The sequence below is a fragment of the Eumetopias jubatus genome, unplaced genomic scaffold, assembly GCF_037043125.1.
Source record: "Eumetopias jubatus isolate StellerSeaLion01/CBP00866 unplaced genomic scaffold, mEumJub1_p1.0 scaffold_3, whole genome shotgun sequence".
Lineage (NCBI taxonomy): Eukaryota > Metazoa > Chordata > Mammalia > Carnivora > Otariidae > Eumetopias > Eumetopias jubatus.
This window is the reverse complement of record NW_028274809.1, coordinates 95799612-95818225: the sequence shown is the minus strand read 5'-3', so window position 1 is coordinate 95818225 and position 18614 is coordinate 95799612. Positions and strand designations below refer to the sequence as shown.

At 38.1% G+C, this 18614-nt stretch overlaps 1 protein-coding gene across 1 annotated transcript in view; it reads right to left on the bottom strand.

Moving 5' to 3' along the window:
* The window catches only part of NCKAP5 (NCK associated protein 5), a 520582-nt gene that overhangs the window by 420132 nt on the left and 81836 nt on the right, over positions 1–18614 (bottom strand). The window lies entirely within an intron of this gene.

Here is an 18614-nt window from a genome sequence, read left to right as displayed (position 1 = left end):
GACTTTTCTCATCTGTGATCCCAAGAAGTATGCCACATATAAAATATGAAGGCAGGGTTACAACTCTGCCCTTCTGCTCTCACACGCTGGGTTAGTCTGCTAGGGCTGCCATAACACAAAGCCACAGACTGGGTGACCAAACAACAGAACTTTATTTTCTCAAAGTTCTGGTGGCTAGAAGCCCAAGATCAAGGGGGTCCTCAGGGTTGGTTTCTGGTGAGGACTCTCCTCCTGGCTTGTAGACAGCTACCTTCTCACTGTGTGCTCACATTGCCTTTCTTCTGTGTGCACTTGGAGAGAGAATGAGCCCTGATGTATCTTCCTCTTCCTATAAGATCACAATCCTGTCAGATTTGGGCCCCCCTTATCACCTCATTTAACCTTATTTACCCCTCTAAAGGCCCTATGGCTTTACAGTCACATTGGAGGTTGGGGTTTTAACATAGGAATTTTGGGGAGATACAATTCAGTCTATAACACACTCCAAGTGAGAGAAAGAGAGAGAGAGAAGTCTGCCCCCACATATTCTCTACTCTGACCAATGTAATTGAAAGTGAATTCAGAATTATTGGTGGGAACAAACAGTCTTTAAAAGCAGACTTCCACTGTAGAATTATCTGTTCAGGTATTCGTCCTGAGCTAGACCTCACTGAGGCCTGGACTACCATGGCTAAAACCACACCTAATCACTGCCACTGTGTATCCAATTTATCGACTGGAAAATACTCATTGGATAGCAATTATATTCCCAGACCAAGGGGATAGACAAGAAGTATAAGACCCACATGGTTTGGGAGGTGATGAGTGTATATATGAATCAACCAGTGCATAAGATCAGCTCATTTCCATTTAATCAGTGTGAACCAGAGTCATCATGATAGCCACGTGGAATCTGCACAGGTAGAAGAACATCCTACAAATACTACTGTGATGATCACTCTCTCATGCCTCTCTGCCATTGTCTCTATGGAAGCAAGGATATTCTCCATCACAAAAGCATGACCCAAAGCTGATTGTGCCCTGGTACCTTTGGTGCAGGGAGGAATGATGTTAAGTGCAGCTGATTCTTCTTCATTGTACCCAGTTCCAATTGCACTCAAGGGCCCCATTCACACTGAACTGTTATGAACACTTGGTCAACAGGATGCTTAGATAAAAATTACAAAATAGTGACCACGGAGTAAAAGGTAAATTAGTGGAAAATCACATGACGTTTTAACTCTAGGAATAGAGGGGCATAGCAGAATATTAGTAAAATCTCCCCAAAATAGAAACCAAGATTACAAGTGAATTAAAGGAGTGTACGAGAGGATGCTGAAACAGAATTCTGGTTGGGATACACAAGTGCACAATTCTCCATTCAAGAAAATGGGGAAGACCAAGGGTAGTACGACACACAGAGGGAGTATAAAACTTTGGAAGTACAATACAGAAGTACTTACTTGTTTTATGGCCTTAGCTCTCTGAGCCTCAGTTTACTTTTCTTTAAGTAGGTATGATGCCACTGATTTCACTGGTTAACTCCAAGGATTAAGTAAACACACCCAAACACAAGCACATATAGTCAGAGAATGTCTGTTACAGTGCCTAATAATACACAGTAAAAACACTCCCAAGTATCTGCTGAAGGAACAGATTAACAGTATAATTAGTAGCTATACTTCTGAGGCAAATTTTCAGCTGTAACCACCAGCAACATTAACGGCAATTCCATTTTCAGTAAGGCATAAAAATATTAGATCCCTTCTAAGCCTTTTTGTAGACAGATGAGTAGCAGCCATTTAGTTTAATATAAAATTATTGTCAGAACTACCCTGTAATTTGCCTCCTACAAATGTCCAGATGCCACTACATCGGACCCAAGGTCACCACGGTGGGACTGACTGTCTGATAGCGGATTGACTCGTTCCTATTAGAGCTGACCCAGAGCCAGATGTTTCCAGGGAGGCTACTGCTGGCCTTACACTTTCACCAATTTTTAGTATGAAACGTGTCCCCAGATGATAGGCCAGAGGGCAATCACAGCAGTTATCTTTGCTGAATTCTGTTTCCAGCTCTTCCACAAGACCATACTTCCTTCTCCTGGGCAAGTTTTCTGCCAGTTTATCAGAATAGTGTCTCTCTGGCTGAGCATAATAGTATTTGTGTTGTAGAGTTCAGGCAGCAGGCCAGTGCCCCTGCCTTGGATGCTATTCAAACAAGAATCATCTCCTCCTTTAAGGATGGTTTGAAAAACTGGTTTGTTTTTTTTTTTTCTTGAATATGTTTTGAGCTGGTGTTAATTCTACAAAGTGAACTGAGGCAGCTAAAGCCTTTGAAGTTGCTAAATATACTCTGAGAGCAAAAAATAATTTTTGTAAGATGACTAATATTCAGTTTGTATTTCACTTAAATTGTTGTCAATATTTGCAAACCCAAATGTAAAAAGCAATCAAATATATCAAACCATGTGAGCAAAATTAAAGGTTTCTTGTAGGAGTTGTAGAATTTAACATAACAGAGCCCTATCCCAGGCATGAGATGTCAAGCTCTGGGCCATAAGCCCCAGAGGGCTCCACTCTGATGCTCCTATAACCCCTCTTTTCCATCAGGTGAGGACTTCTTAGAGTCAAGACGATGTGCCCATACAAAGTCTGTGTCTCCCCTCTGTCTCATGATGCTCTAGGTACTTGTGAACCAGAAATTTCCTTCCCAATGGCCCTGAGCCTGTTTCCAGGACCAGCACAGGCCTTCATGTGCACCTACATCCCAAGAAGTGGCATTAGACAGGAAGTGTGGACACGGTAGAGACTTAAAAGCTGGAATGTACTCGGGGTGCATTAAGGCCCCTGGTGGTATGAGAAGATGGGGCTCGGGGTGGGGAGAGAAAGGGAGATGACCAAAAGATTGGGCTGCAGGCTGGGAGTTAGGAACTGGTTGTTTGGTACCACCACAAGCCAGGACAAAACACCAAGATACCAGAGAATTTTAAAATTTGGTCTTCCAGGACCTGATAAAGGCACATTCATCAAGGTTAGGAAGTAGAAAATATTTCATTCAGCAGTTTGCTAGCTTGATTTACAACTTTTGCATATTTAGACATGTGGAATTTGGCCACCACTTGTACACTTGCCCTAGGCCCCATACATGTGAGGGTTCTACTGAAATTAACTTTTAAAAATTACAGGCATATAAATGAGAGTAATTGGATTAAGTTCTGTTAATTTCTTTAGCAAAACTCAGATTACAGCTAATAATCCACAACAAGAAACAATATGTTTCTAAGGGTTTTTTTTTTTTTTTTTAAGATTTTATTTATTTATTTGAGAGAGAGCGAGCGAGAGTTTGTGAACAGTTGGGGGAGGAGCAGAGTGACAAGCAGACTCCCTGCTGAGCGTGGCGCCCAAGGCAGGGCTCAATCCCACAACCATGAGATGACCTGAGCCAAAATCAAGAGCCGGACACTTAACTGACTGAGCCATCCAGGCGCCCTTCTTTTTTTAATGAAAAATTATACACTTCTACAAAAGTAGAAGTTAAAGTTTAAGAAACTTTCATGTGCCCCATATACAGCTTAATTATAACTAACTCAAGGCCAGTGAGGCTTCATCTTTACTCCTGATCCTCCCTCCCAATTACTGAAAGCAAATCACATGCTTGTCAGTTTGTATATTTAGAATGTAAAGTACTCTTTTAAAAATGTACCCATATTTCACCACACTTAAAAATATGAACTATATCAAATGTTCAGAAAGTATACAAATCTTCCAACCAATCTCAGATTTCCCAATGTCTCCTTTTTCTTTTTATTGTCTCTTCAAATCACAATCCAAATAAGGTCCCCACAATGTCTCTTGAGACTCTTACTCGGTTTTCTTGTCTTTTTTTGCAGTTTATTTGTTGAAGAAACCAGGTTGTTTTTCGTGTAAAATTTCCAGAGCTTGGATTTTGCCCAACCTATTCTCATGATGTCTCCCAAAAGTGGTCATTAGATCTACAGACTTGATTAGATTCGAATTCATTTTTTGGCAAGATGTTTTCATAGATGCTGTTGGGTATTTCTATCAGACACATAAAAGAAACTATCTCTCTCTGTGATGTTTGCAGCCAATGGTGAGCACTGCTTACCCATTATTTCATAAAGAGTTGCAAAACGTATTCTGATTTATATCATTCTTTTTTCATTTATTAGTTGAAATATCCTATACTGAAAAACTTGCCTCCCACCCAACAGCAATTTAGTTACAGTTCTTAAAAGACAGACAGGATAAATGCTTGATTCTTTTCCGTTTTTTATCAGTTTTTAAAATAATGGGTTGGTTCCCTAGCATCCTCCAAAATTTGTGTTAGGGTTGTTTTGTATCATGAGGGTGAAAGGATTTCAACATAGTTGACGCATTTCAATACAGTGCAGTCATTATTCTTATTGATACACAAATGGAGACATTTTTGACTGGTGGAAGCCTTTTCAAATTAGATCATGAGAGGGGCGCCTGGGTGGCTCAGTTGGTTAAATTAGATCATGAGTGATCCAGGATCTTTTAACAAGTGTCTCAGGATAACAATATCAACACTACCTCCAAAAATATGATTACAAAACATAATTACATTTTTTTCATATAATTGAATTTATTATTTTTCTATTTCTATTTTTATTTGACAAATAACACTGTATTAGTTTTAGGTGTGCAACATACTGTGTTTTTTTGCTTTGGATTTTGTGTGTGTGTGTGTGTGTGTGTGTTTGTCATTAATACAATGACATTAATAAACTTCTATGTCTGGAAGTCACTTTAAATGACTTGTGTGTGTGTGTTTGTTTGTGTATGTGTGTGTGTCTGTATGTAGTTTTGTCACCAACTAAATTTGCAGTTAGATGTATTTTGTTGTGTTTTCAATTTTTAGAAAAATTTAAATTAGATGTTATAATTATATTAAATATTCATATATAACAGAGTTCTAGAGGGGAGGGGGTGGGGGGATGAGTTAGCCTGGTGATGGGTATTAAGGAGGGCACGTACTGCATGGAGCACTGGGTATTATATGCAAACAATGAATCATAGATAACTACATCAAAAACTAATGATGTAATGTATGGTGATTAACATAACATAATAAAATAAAAAGATAAAAAAAATTTCATGTATTTCTAAAGTCAAATTCTTAAAGTTTATTCAGAGGAATCTAGCTTCTATTCTTGTTCCATTTTCTATTTTCTCTGAATATCTATAGCTAACTATTTTTTACAGTTTTACTTCATCCTTCTGAATAGGTCTCTTTCCATGTATTTTACAGGTGCATATATACACATGTACACAAATCCCACTCACTTCCTTCTTAGATAAATTATAGCATAATAAACATCCACTTTTCTCTACCTGGTACATGTTTCTCTTTCTTCTTGTAACTTGATGATTACATTTATATGGAAATAGGAGAAAAATACTGATTGAAATATTGAAAATGAGGAGGAAATCTAGATGAGTATTTTGGAGAACTAGTAGAGTGGAAAGGATGGTGAACTCCATAAAACACCATATTTGCATCCAGCATTCATTTCAAATTTAACTATAGATCAATTTCTCAAATTGTTAAAGGTTCATTAATCAAGTAATTTTGGAGGACACACTGATATAAGATCTTGTAAGTTTCAGAGTGAGTTGACTTGAAAACATATGCCTAGAACAACATTTTGTGTCTTATACTAAATGACAGAGAAACTTGTTAGTCATGTAGAACATATCCCAGGCAGTAAGTAGACACACATAGGTTCTCAAAGACACTGAAAGAAAAATTCTAGAAAGTAGCATATATCCAAAACACTGACTGTATTTACTTTCTCCAAACACAAAAATTGAAGTAAATACTGACTCTTTGACAATCCTAACATTTATTCATTTTTGCAGTACACAATAGGAAGAGAATATATGTCAAGGGACAAAAAAAACTGAGTTGAATCCTGGTTCAGCTATTTAGCAGCTATGTGACCTTTCGCAAATCATTTAACTTCATTGGGCTTTATTTCTCTTATCTATAAAATATGGATGCTAATACTTCCTCATGGAATTGTAAGTGATATTTCATGTTTAAAGTATCCCCAAGACCCCCAAAGGGTACAAGGTCAATACCCAGTAAACATTAGCTCATTTTCTCTTTCATGGATAACAAACAGGAAACCACACAGATTAATGGCTGACAGCCAGGCTGCCTGAGTTCAAATTGCAGCTGTGATACATTCGGGCTGTTTGGCAATGGGCAAATTATTTAACCCACATGGGCCCCAGTTTTACCATATGTAAAAGAGAGATAATAGGAGTATCTCTGAAATTAATGATGTACTATATGTTGGCTAATTGACTTTAAATTAAAAAAAAAAAGTCTTCAAAAAATAGGAATATCTTCCATGGAGGGTTGCTTTAAGAATTAAATTCCATGTAATATTATGCTTCCTCCATGAGAAAGGGACATTTTTCTCTTTTGTTTCACTGCTCTATTCCTGGGACCTAGAATAGTACCTGATACCTGGTAAGTTCTCTTTAAACGTTAATAAAAAAACAAATGAGTTTAACATATGTATCTCATATATCTTAAGTTTAAAGGCTCATCGTAGAAGTTTCAAGTGTGCAGCTTTGTTGCATTTCACTCACATCTGAGAGTTCTCTCCTTGTGCATTTAGACTTCGTCCTTCTCCCCAGGTTTTATTAAATGATGGATGTTCTCCCTGTCATTGCAACCTCCAAGGTCCTGGCCTTTCCTGAACTGGGCTTTACATGCATTGAGGCAGTAACTACAGCCTTACTCCCCTGCAACTCAATTCTTTACTCAAGAGAGACCGCTTAGAAAGTCTGGGTCTGCAGAATCTTGAAGCCATTCAAATCTATTACAAAGACCTGTAGGGTATTTCCTGATAACATAACGTGTGCTTTGGTGATTGTTTCTGAAAAGGCAATAGACTTGTAAGCGTTATATGTGTCATGCATATTGGAAGTATACTAAATATATTACTACTTTACTGGGGACTCTCTTGACAATAATGTGAATTGCTGAGGGAATAGAAATCAATTCTTCGAGTGTTTTCTGACATCGAAGGTGACCGCTGGGCTTCAGGAAAAGGGTTCAAAGTAAGATTGACTTGCGTGATTGAGATATTCATAAGATGAACCTGCAAAAGTAGGCCAGGCATTCTTTCACTACCCAAGATGCAAGGGAATGATGAAGGCCTGAATTCAAACAGCTAGTGTGCAGATAAAGGGCCTTAGCAGAACTGAGTGGCAGCCATACACAACTATTAGCAGCTTCTGAAACCCATCACGAATACTCACCCCTTTAGACCTGTATCTTTATGTTCTGTTCTCTTAACCTAAAATGCCCTTCCTTCAGTTCTGTATTAAATCCTCCTTCACCTCCACCTGCTTCAATAGTCATCTCAAATAAATCCCTTTCTGGGGATTTTTTTTCTTAGGTCATTTTTTTTTTCCTTTCTTGCAGCAAAGATGTGATTTCATCTAACATTATTAGTTTTGTTTTGTTTTGTTTTGTTTTGAAGTGTGACTCTTTCTTTACCATAAGTTCCTTAGGGACAGGGGAAATTACTTATTTTGTGTCCCTCCACCTTGCTTAGCACCATCAAACCAATTTTGTCATTTTGTTTTTAATCGTCATACCTCGGTCTCAGTAGTTCCTGCAAAAACTTACTCACTGAGCAACAATACTGAGTGGAAATTTTCTGAGTGGAAAATTTTAAAATTGAATAAAAATAAAATAATTTAGAAATCTGAAAATGACTTAGGTAAATAGGATACACGAGAACAGCCAAATGTCATCTATAGCAGGGGCTCAATAAATGGTACCTTAATAGAGGAACCATGGCCAATTGGAATTATTTATTATTTCAATATTGACTGAGCACCTACTATATATCAGACAAGAGCAATAAAAACTTTACAGCCTACTGAGGGAATATATCATATTGAGATCCAAAACCACTAGCAGGAAAAAATACACTTATGTATTTACAGTCTGTATAATAATTGAGGAAAGTGGAATGTTTTTAAAAACATCAGCAAGAATGTGAATCTGGAACTGGGTTTTGTTAGCTAAATGCATACTGTCCAAGCTCACATCAAAGGGGAAATCTGGGTCATCTCAGCTAAATTCAATGACTACACAGTTCAAGTAATAAATATAATTGTATTTTGGTGGTAGTCTAGATGTCTGAAGTACCAATTTAATCACCAGGCCAGCTGGTTTGATAATACAGTATAAAACTATACTAAGAAAGTAGAGGCCATAAAAGAGGCATGGCACTAAAGAGAGACAACTACTGAAATTCCTTTTGAATTCCGAAATGAGAAAAGAGTGGCTACCGAATTCTCCTCTTTTTAAAAATTTTATATGTTATGTTAATCACCATACATTACATCATTAGTTTTTGATGTAGTGTTCCATGATTCATTGTTTGCGTATAACACCCAGTGCTCCATGCAATACGTGCCCTCTTTGATACCCAAACTCTCCTTCTGACATGATATAATTACATTTACCACTTTGGCCCAAGTTCCTCTTGGGTGCAATCCCAGTCAAGAGATGATCAAGTTTAAGAAACACTGTCAGTGGCAGAATGTCTAAACTTATGATCAAGGCTGAAATCTAATGAAATACAATTGCTTCTAATATCATTTGAATCTTCATTTTCTATCAATGATCATAAACTACAAAATGAATTAATGAGGGAATAGACAGGATTTGACCGAACACCAGAAGTCCTGTGGTCTAGACTGGGATTCACCTAGCCATGTGATTATGAACAAGTGACTTCATTTTTTGTAAGATTCAGTAGTGATATTTATTAAAATTATGATACCACAATATGCTTTGCTTACCATGCCAAAGGTTAGAGTGGAAACTGAATGACATAATGTAAGCAACAGTTTTGGAAACATTGCAAAATAAAAGAAGTGTAAAACATGATCATTTTTGTGGCCATGTTGTTATCAATAATAATAAAAATGCTTATTATAAGATATAACAGCTTGAAATGTTATAGGGACTAAATATGGCAAAATAAACTCATCTTTGTGTTTTGTGAAAGTATATCCTGTCACTTGCTGCTACTCTAAATGACAGGTGAAAACCTTTGGTCAGGGGAAATGTGCAAAAAATTCTGAAACACAATTTAATGAAAACCACAACACATTTCTTTTGTCAGGAGCCCATAGCTTCAGCACAGCTAATTCCCTGCTCTATTCTGGGGGAAACATTCCTAAAAGCTCCAGGCTGTTTGTTAACAGCAGATGTAGACATTTATAAATAAGAACCATCCTAACTGAATAATTCTTCACAAATTACACAAAGGATCCCAAAGAATAGTTCCAAGTATTTACAACCAGCATTCAGAGACCCACTCTGTGGGGATACCATTCATTAAAGGCACTGATTATAGACCGAAAAGGTAATCAGAAAATGATCCTTCCTCCTCCGACTGCTGCATTGCATTTGCCCCATACACCACCACAAAAACACTAGTATAAATGTTATCTAAGGGTCATAAAACACTCTCTGAAAGTAAATTTTACCCTATGGGAAGTAAACTTTTAATGCACCAAATTCCATTTAGTGCCTTGCAGACAGGAATTCTGCAAAGAATATTCTGAGAAAAAGGCAACTCATCTTTTATAGGTGAGTACTCTATCATAGAAGCCCAGGAATGGGAAATTGGGTTTTCATCCTCCCAGGCCATCATGGTTTATAACTCTAAGAATGATGACTATTATCAAAGTTTTAAAAGATTCACAGGAATGGCCATTCTACAACCTCTCTTGGAAGCAAATTTCTATCATAAACACACTATCTTTAAAATTCTTCCATGTTTAACCTAAGTGTTCCAATCCTGGCTGCCCCTTTCTGTTTCAGTGAAGATATTCATTCATTCTCATATTCATTCATCTATTTACTCATTCTTCAACCAACAAATATTTACTGAATGCATATTATGGCAAAGGTTATTGGTTGTGGTATAAGAAATGTATGGGGATACAAGAAAAGTTCTCCACCCCTTAGGCAACAACAACCTTGATCTCCTTATATAGATCATTATTAAGAGCAGTGTATGGAAACAGATGCCAATTTGCTGGAAATATGGAGAACAGAGGAGCATGTTAAACTGCCCCAAGAATAGCAAACAACAAATTTAAACTGAGAAATTCTGCAGGTCAAATGCTCTAGGTTCTTCAGCAGGTCTTTGAAAGAAAAGCAAGTGATAAAGGTAACCTATTTGTTAAAAGAAACCTAAAATACATAACCAATTTTATAACAAACAGCCAAGGCTAAACTAAAGTGTCTGGGGATATACGGGAAGAGATAACACTAAAAGCACAAGGAGGTTATTGTTCTGAAGGCAGGATATTAGTTGCTTATTGGGGGAAGATGAAGATTGAGAATGGGAAGAGGCCCCCAGGGGCATTCTGGATAGCTGGTAGAGTTTCTTTCTTGATGTTGGTTACAAGAGTGTTCGCCTTAGAATAATTCATTAAGCCAGTTATTTTGTGTGTGTGTGGTTTTCTGTATCTGTGTTTTGTTTTTCAAGAAGCACTTATTAACGTGGAAGAACACCTAGGCCTCGCTAGTGAGAATGAAAAATGGCACAGCTACTTTGAAAAAGTTTGACAGTGTCTTATAAAATTAAACGTACGCTTCCTACATGACTCTGTAATGATCTCATTCCTACTTATCTGCCCAAGAGAAATGAAAACGCTGAAATTACAGCATGAAAGTCACAAGTTTACAGCAACGTTATACTCACCCCAACTGGAAGAAACCCGTGAGTAGCTGAATGAATAAACAAATAGGTACTTTTATACAATGGAATATCACAGAGCAATAAAAGGGAATGAACCAATGACGCATGCAACGAGAAGGATGCATATCAAAAGACACACTGAGTGAAAGAAACCAGACACAGAAAGTGAAATTATTTCTAGCTTCAAAATTATATGATTTTCTGAGAAAGGCAAAACCACAGGGAGAGAAATCAGATCAGTCGTTGCCAGGGGCTTAGGATATGGAGTCAGAACTGACAACAAAGGGAAATCAGGGAACTTTTCAGGGGCAGGAAAATATTCTATATTTTGATTTGGTTACACGATGGTATATGCTTGTCAAAACTGAACAAACTGTACACCTAAAAAATGGATTTTCTGCAGATCTGACCAAAAAGTATTTATTATTCAGAGTAAGAATGAATTTAGTTTCCAATTTTAAAATAAAATGGATTCTATATCCTGTATTTATTTTCTTAAAAAAGTATGTTGGGGAGGGGATAGGTACATAGTAAGAGTATAATGGGTAATTTAAAAAATGTTTAGAAGGAGATTAAATCACTGTTTTTGTTTCATTGTTTGTTTTTTGTTTTTACTGATGGCTGTTTCTTCAGAGAAATTGTTTAAAGGTGAAAACAATTCTAGATGTCATAAAGTTCTCTCTGTTCAGGCTTTTTCCCAAACCAGGTCAAATAAATCCTAAAGCAGACAACATCAGAGCCAAGAGCAATAATGGTTATGTCCACTGCAGAGGATCATAGCTTCCTTTTGCCAGTCAAGTTCCTTGGTATTCAATTTTGGCTGTGCTCAACAGAAATATTTCATCTGGGCTTGGCACTTTTCTACTCTCGACTTCTCCAGAGTCAAGTAACCAAAACAGACATGGCGAAAGCCCAACCCCACAGAGCTTCACCATGATCACAGCGTGGAGAGTAAGACCGTTGACCCCACATCCCCAGCTCAAAAGCCTGGTTGTTAGAACTTCAAGAAGGCCTGGTTACTACAGTTAATTATAACTTTACTCAAGTAATGCACTTCAGTTTAAATACACTGTCTTTTTAAAAACTGTAAGAAGCATTATATAAAACTATAAACAATTAAACTTCTTTATGTTACAATTGAGCAAACTGAGATCTAAAAAGTTCAAATTGCTTTACTGAAGTTATTAAGCTAGTTAGAAGTGGAGCTAGAATGAGGTCCTAGGAAGCCCCATTTAATAGGATGGAGCTCTTTGAAATAAAATTGGAGGGCGCCTGGGTGGCTCAGATGGTTAAGCATCTGCCTTCGGCTCAGGTCATGATCCCAGGGTCCTGGGATCGAGTCCCACATCAGGCTCCCTGCTCCTTGGGAGCCTGCTTCTCCCTCTGCCTCTCTCTCTCTCTCTCTCTCTCTCTCTCTGTCTTTCATGAATAAATAAATAAAATCTTTAAGAAAAAAAAAACAAAGAAATAAAATTGGAACTATACTCTGTGTTGATACTCTTCTCTCTACCTGGGATAAATAATGGCAATATAACTTCTATGTTTTCTACTCAACAACATATAGCTCTGTTAAGAATTTAGGAAACTTATGACAATGTCATCATGTTTTATGCAGAAACAGAAATACAAAGGAAATAAGCAATGTTCAGCATTAAGTTATCAGTTGCTCGGGGAGCTGAAAATGGTGTCGTCCTTTTTTTTCCTATTCTCTTATAGTTGGTTTTAGCCTCCCTCTGCCCTGCTTAAGCAAGAGCTTACACACTAGATAACTAAGATATAAACTTCTGACAGTAAAACATGATCCATATTATGCGAACCAGGCATTTTAAAAGATGCTATTTAAAATCTTTTTTCCATCTGTGTGATTTGAAGAAAATTTATTGTTTCGCCAATGTTGCTTTGTCATCTTAAACTTCTGCTAGATTTTCTCAGAGGAGATGAGAGGCCCCCATTTTTATGAAAAGTCTCAGCTAGAAATATTGCTGATAGTGTGGAAACAGCAACTCCAAATCAATAGAAAATTGCTCTCTATATTTATCAGGAGGAACAAGGCACTCAGGAGAGCCAGCCCCTGTGATAGGTTAAAGCTGACGAAGGTCTGAGATAGGAACAAATGCAGAAGAGGAGCAAAAGAGCTCTGTGCTGTTGACTGTCCGAAGGTCAATTGACAGCTTTTCTCCTCTTGTTATGTTTTACTCCTCCTAAAGATGTAGAGAAAATGTTCTTCGCATGTACCCAACAGATGCAGAGGTAGAAGGGAATACGTGGATAGAACATTTAAGGGCATATTATCCTCTTCAACACACACTTCTATGCCAGGTGCCTACAGCTTCCAAATGGGCAGCAGAAAATGAACCTAGGCTTCCGTAAAGTGTCTGAGAGCCGATAATGTGAACAGCAACCAGTGAACGAGTTAAGCAGTAAAACCATCTCCACTTACGTCTCCTTGAAGTTCAGCATGCAGCCAACTGCACTTAAGCATAGCAATCAACTGTGATAGGAGAAATCCCAGTTACAGTAAGCAAAGAAATAGCTTCAAGGCAGCAGATAACTATGAAGGGAGAGAAGGTCAAAACAGGTGCAGAAAGATCCTGGAGGTAGGGGGAGAAAGCTTAGACTCCATTTGGGTGATTTTTAACTATCCTTGTCTATTATGGGTGAAAAGCTTAATTGTTCCTTTTACTTAAATTTACACTGCATGGTGTAAATACACACACATACACACACACACACGTGCATACACGCATGCACACACACACACACACACACACACACGGGGAACATTTCAAGGCTGCAGAGAAACACTAATTGATTTCTGATGATGCTTCGGGTGTGGTATGGTTCACTAGCAGTAGATAGTTTATAAAATATGTCTTCTGGGTGGCGAGTCTACCAGGTTGACTCTAATTTAAAGCTTCAAACACTGTAGCATGGAGCTCTCATATGATAAACATGTGTATTATTATTGCCAGTAGCACTATACAATTAGTGCTCATTTCATCTGGCTTGACTCATGCCTTTGCGTGATAACATACCATTAACAAATATGAAGTCTGACTGTCCTGAATTTGGAAAAAGTTTCTTTTATTTATGGCTAAGCTATAAATGGGGTTTTTTTGGTTCATATATGCACGTAAGTCTTCTCTATCTGGGGTCTACATTTTTTGACACATACTGTGTTCTATCTTACTGTACCCACAATAAAAATGTTTGCTTGTCTGGTAAGAACAGCAGCTTTTGGCAATAATCTATGCATTGACAGCATTGTTTCCAAAGGAACCAAGTCAAATATAGGTGCAACTCGTACATGGTTTGCATTAAATCAACAGTCATGTATTGCTTATTTCTTCACAAATCTGGTTCTTCTTAATTATTGTTTTTTTTTATTTTATTTATTTGACAGAGAGAGAGAGAGAGTGAAAGCACAAGCAGGAGGGAGTGGCAGGCAGAGGGAGAAGCAGGCCCCCTGCTGAGCAGGGAGCCCAATGAGGGACTTGATCCCAGGCCCCTGAGATCATGACCTAAGCTGAAGGCAGATGCTTAACCAACTGAGCCACCCAGGTGCCCCTCTTTTTAATCACTGTTATTCTACCTCAACAGAGCCCACCTGGTTGGAGAGAGTGTTCCTGAAGTGCTTGTCTAGGTGAAACTAACTGATGCACAAACAAATTCATTCACTCAAGGTAATGACGTTGGGGGTGCCAACATTAATCTTTACATAGGAGGGAAGGCAGTGATACAGCCATACTCACATCATTAACCTTGGCTGGCGAGACATGCACAGTTCAAATGAACAGTTAAAGGGAGGGTAGAGACAGTTACAGAATCATAGAAGGATGGGGCACAAAGCTATAACCACATAAAATATGCCCAGCCATGTATACCACTCAGACAACAGGTTAAAACAATCATTATGACATCTGGAAAGCATCTTCGATTTATATCACCAAATATCAAGACAAAGAAGCCCTAACGACACTGCTGCCTGACTCTCAGTACCACCCTATTGAAATGCTCCTTCATGTATGGGAAGGCTTAATTTGGAAGTACCTTTTCTCTTCTCTATACTTAGATGAAAGGTTGTAAATGGTCTGAATCAAGCTTATTATGGCTGCCTGAATCACCCTCAGTGCAGGCCGTTTCTGATTTATGAGCTTAGAGCTGATTATGTAATCTCTGGTCACATCTCTCTCTCTTTCTCTCTCTTTTTATTGTCCATATTTTGGACCACTGCTGATCATTACACCCTAATCAGAGGTCAAGAGGAAGGGGGAATTATAAATGAAGGTTTGGTGGTGACATAAAAGAGAACTACTCATTCAAATGTTTTTATAGGTTTTTATCACCTAAGTGATCCCATTATTCATCACCACAGATAATCACAATGTTCAGGTTTGCCTGGTGCTTTAAGCCACGAGGCGTATCACCTCACTGAAACTGCATAAAATCAAGCCTTGGACTAATTACCCTGCAGCACTCATTCTGACACCTGAACTCTACCTCGCACGTATACCTGATTGTCCCGGCTTCTAACTTCGTTATCCACTTTCCCCTCCAAAGCCTCACCCCATCCCTGAATCTGAGACTCCAGCATCTCCTTCCCTACTGTTTAGATGCCTGTATGGTGACGATGCCATCAACTACACCAGGAAAATACTTCTCGCAGCTCCGCCCACACCTCAGCATCTCATGTCTCTATGCTCCAGGTTCCAAACAGGTATCAGAAAGATGCAACATGTGTCTTTCTAGAGGCTCCCATGAACTTGCAGTATAGTGCCTGACTTGAGATCTGTAAGCACTAGAGTTCTACTTACTCATTATCATTTAGACATGAAACCAGCATTCCTATTTCATGTACTGTGACATTCAGAAGTCCCTTAACTTGGTAGACGTAAATGACCTTGCAGAAGTAGCAATACTTCTGTGAATTAATCCTCATCTGCACAATTTTGGACGATTGTCTATTATATCCTCCAATGCCATCTCTGAAGGGATGTGTTCTAGTATGAGTTTGTTACCAGAGACAATGTTTCTCTCCCTGAGTGGTAGTAACCTTTGTTGAGGAGATAACAATTACATAGGCTCTTGTACTTTCCTTTTAATCATGTCTGCCAGGAAATCTTAGAACTAAGTCAAATGCTCAATCTCAGAAAACACGGCAGGCCATGTAAGTACGATTACTTGCCACACTACCCTTTTGTGGCTTTTATTTTCTATTTTCATTTTATTTGTCATATTGTAAAGCTACCTTTTATTGTAAGCCACTTCACAAACTTTGAAAAGGTGGGTTACTAGCATTATTTTTCAAAGTAAACTCGTCCTATAAACAATATTCAAAGTAAGCCTACATCTCAGGGAGCATCATGCACAAAACAAACTTGGTGACCCAGGGAAAAGGAGAAAATTATGAATATAAAAGTTTTAAATTCAATATAATTATTTGGAATATGGAAATTATTTATGTGAGTATTTAGACATGGACCGTGTCTAAGGCTGATGAGCTATACACATGTTCTACAATATGGAGAATTTTACAAAGACTTAAATTATAGTAACAGGATTGTTTAAATAAACAGAACTAGAAGTACCTTACAAACCAAAGTTTAAAATGCCAAAAGCCATCAAAAATGCTGTAGCGGGCCTACTTAAATTATTGTATAATTATCTTTTTAAAAGTTTTTATTTAAATTCTAGTATAGTTAGCAGCCAGTGTGATATTAGTTGCAGGTGTACAATACAGTGATTCCGCACTTCCATACATCACCCTGTGCTCATCACAACAAGTGTGCTCCTTATTCCCATTCCCTATTTCACCCACCCCCCCACCCACCACCCCTCTGGTAACCAGCAGTTTGTTCTCTAGAGTTAAGAGTCTGTTTCTTGGTTTGCCTCTCTCTCTCTCTCTCTCTTTTTTCCCCCCTTGTTCATGTGTTTTGTTTCTTTTTTTTATTTTTTATTTAAATTTCACTTAGTTAACATACAGTGCAATATTGGTTTTTGGGGTAGAATTCAGTAATTCATCACTTACATATAACACCAAGTGCTCATCACAAAAAGTGCCCTCCTTAATCCCCATCACCCATCTACCCCTCTCCCGCCCACCTCCCTCCATCAACTCTCAGTTTGTTCTCTATCATTAAGAGACTCTAATGGTTTATTTCCCTCTCTCCCTTTGTGTAATTACCTTATCTGTGATATATACTTTTTCTTCCACCTTTGCTGATTTACATTAGCTGTCTGGCTATAACTGGACTCGAATTCTTCAGTTCCAATGAAGCTTTACATAAGGAAACTCATTATATAGCAGGGGAAATGCAGTATGTAAAACCAACCACTATTTGTTCTACATATAATTATCTTCTCTTTCAGTCTAGGATGTAGCCTTGGCCCTTATGCAACTCGACTCTGTATGGGTGTCATTTGATTTATAGCAGATGACCTGGCATCATACGAAAATAATTTATTGTGCCATGTGTCTCACACCTGGTAAATCAATAGCTTGAATACAGAGACGTCTCAATTAGATAGCGAAAGGGTAGGGCGATCTACCGCCTCCTTTCCTGTATCATTAAAAGGGCAAGTATTACAAAGCAGTGTTTGTTTTAGAGCTGCTTCAAAAGTGGTGGGGGAGGTCTATTATTTCAAGTTGGGAGACATAAAGTGAGAGTTACCATCAAAACAAATGAAAAATCGAGCACAAGGTTGTATAAGTAATAGCCTGGGAGGGGTGGGACATGCATTGTTCAAGTATTGATTGGTGCATTTCTACAGCACCTGTGTATTTATCATGGGCTCAGAGAGTGGAATAGGGTGTTAAATTATGACTCTGAATGCAGGGGGGTCATCCATCCTTTCTACCCTGTTCCTCCAAGAAGACTCTAAACCAAAGTCACAAGCATCCACGGTATTAGTCACAATGAGATAAATCATCTGGAGGCTCAACTTCGGTTTCTCCCTGTGACACATCCAAAACTTAAGTTATCATTATAAAAGTTTTATAATGAGGAAGCCATATTATCCATCACTGATCACATCCAAATCCCATTGGTAAATTAAAGGCAAGATCCACATAGACTGCTCAGAAAAATTTTAGGGCAACTTCTCAAACTTGATTTAACCTGGGACAGCCTCAGGAGGGAGAAAAAAACAAAGAGCCCAGAAATTAATTTCCTGATTTTTCAAATGGTGAAGTGAGATACAGAAATGAAAGTAAATCATCCTTCCCAGAGTTCCCATTATCTGGTCCCAGGACTGGAATAGCACAAGTTTGTGGGGTTTTTTTCCAGGGAACTAAATAGATTTTAAATAATAGGCTGAACCTTCACCTGGCCCCACAGTAACTGTACCTGGAAGCTGAAAGATTCTGTGTGGGAATTAAATCTAAGAGCTACTTTTCAGAATGCTCCTTTCAAATTCAAGTTTGGTCTTTTTAAAGGAAAGAAACTCATTGATTTTGATTTTTTTTTAACTATTGGTAAATATTTCCTTTAAGTACTGAGTAAGAGCTTACTGAATGATTAGATTCACATTCTCTGTCTTCCTTAAAATAGAATTATGATGCCCGGTAAAATTTCATCCTCCTGGCTGGCCTTTCACCGGACATCCCTATAGGCCACACAGCCACCACATCTTCCTGGAAAAATCCCTTGGAAAGCCATCAGGGAAGAAAAGACAACCAGATCCAATAAAGCCAAGACTATGCAAGGTGCAAATAGCAAGTTTCAACAAATTGGCCCAAATGCCATATGATGGCGTGGCCAGAGAAGAAGGTCTAAGCTATAGGTAAATTAGCTCCTCAAATTCAACAGAAGCTTTCACAGTGGAAATTCAAGCACAG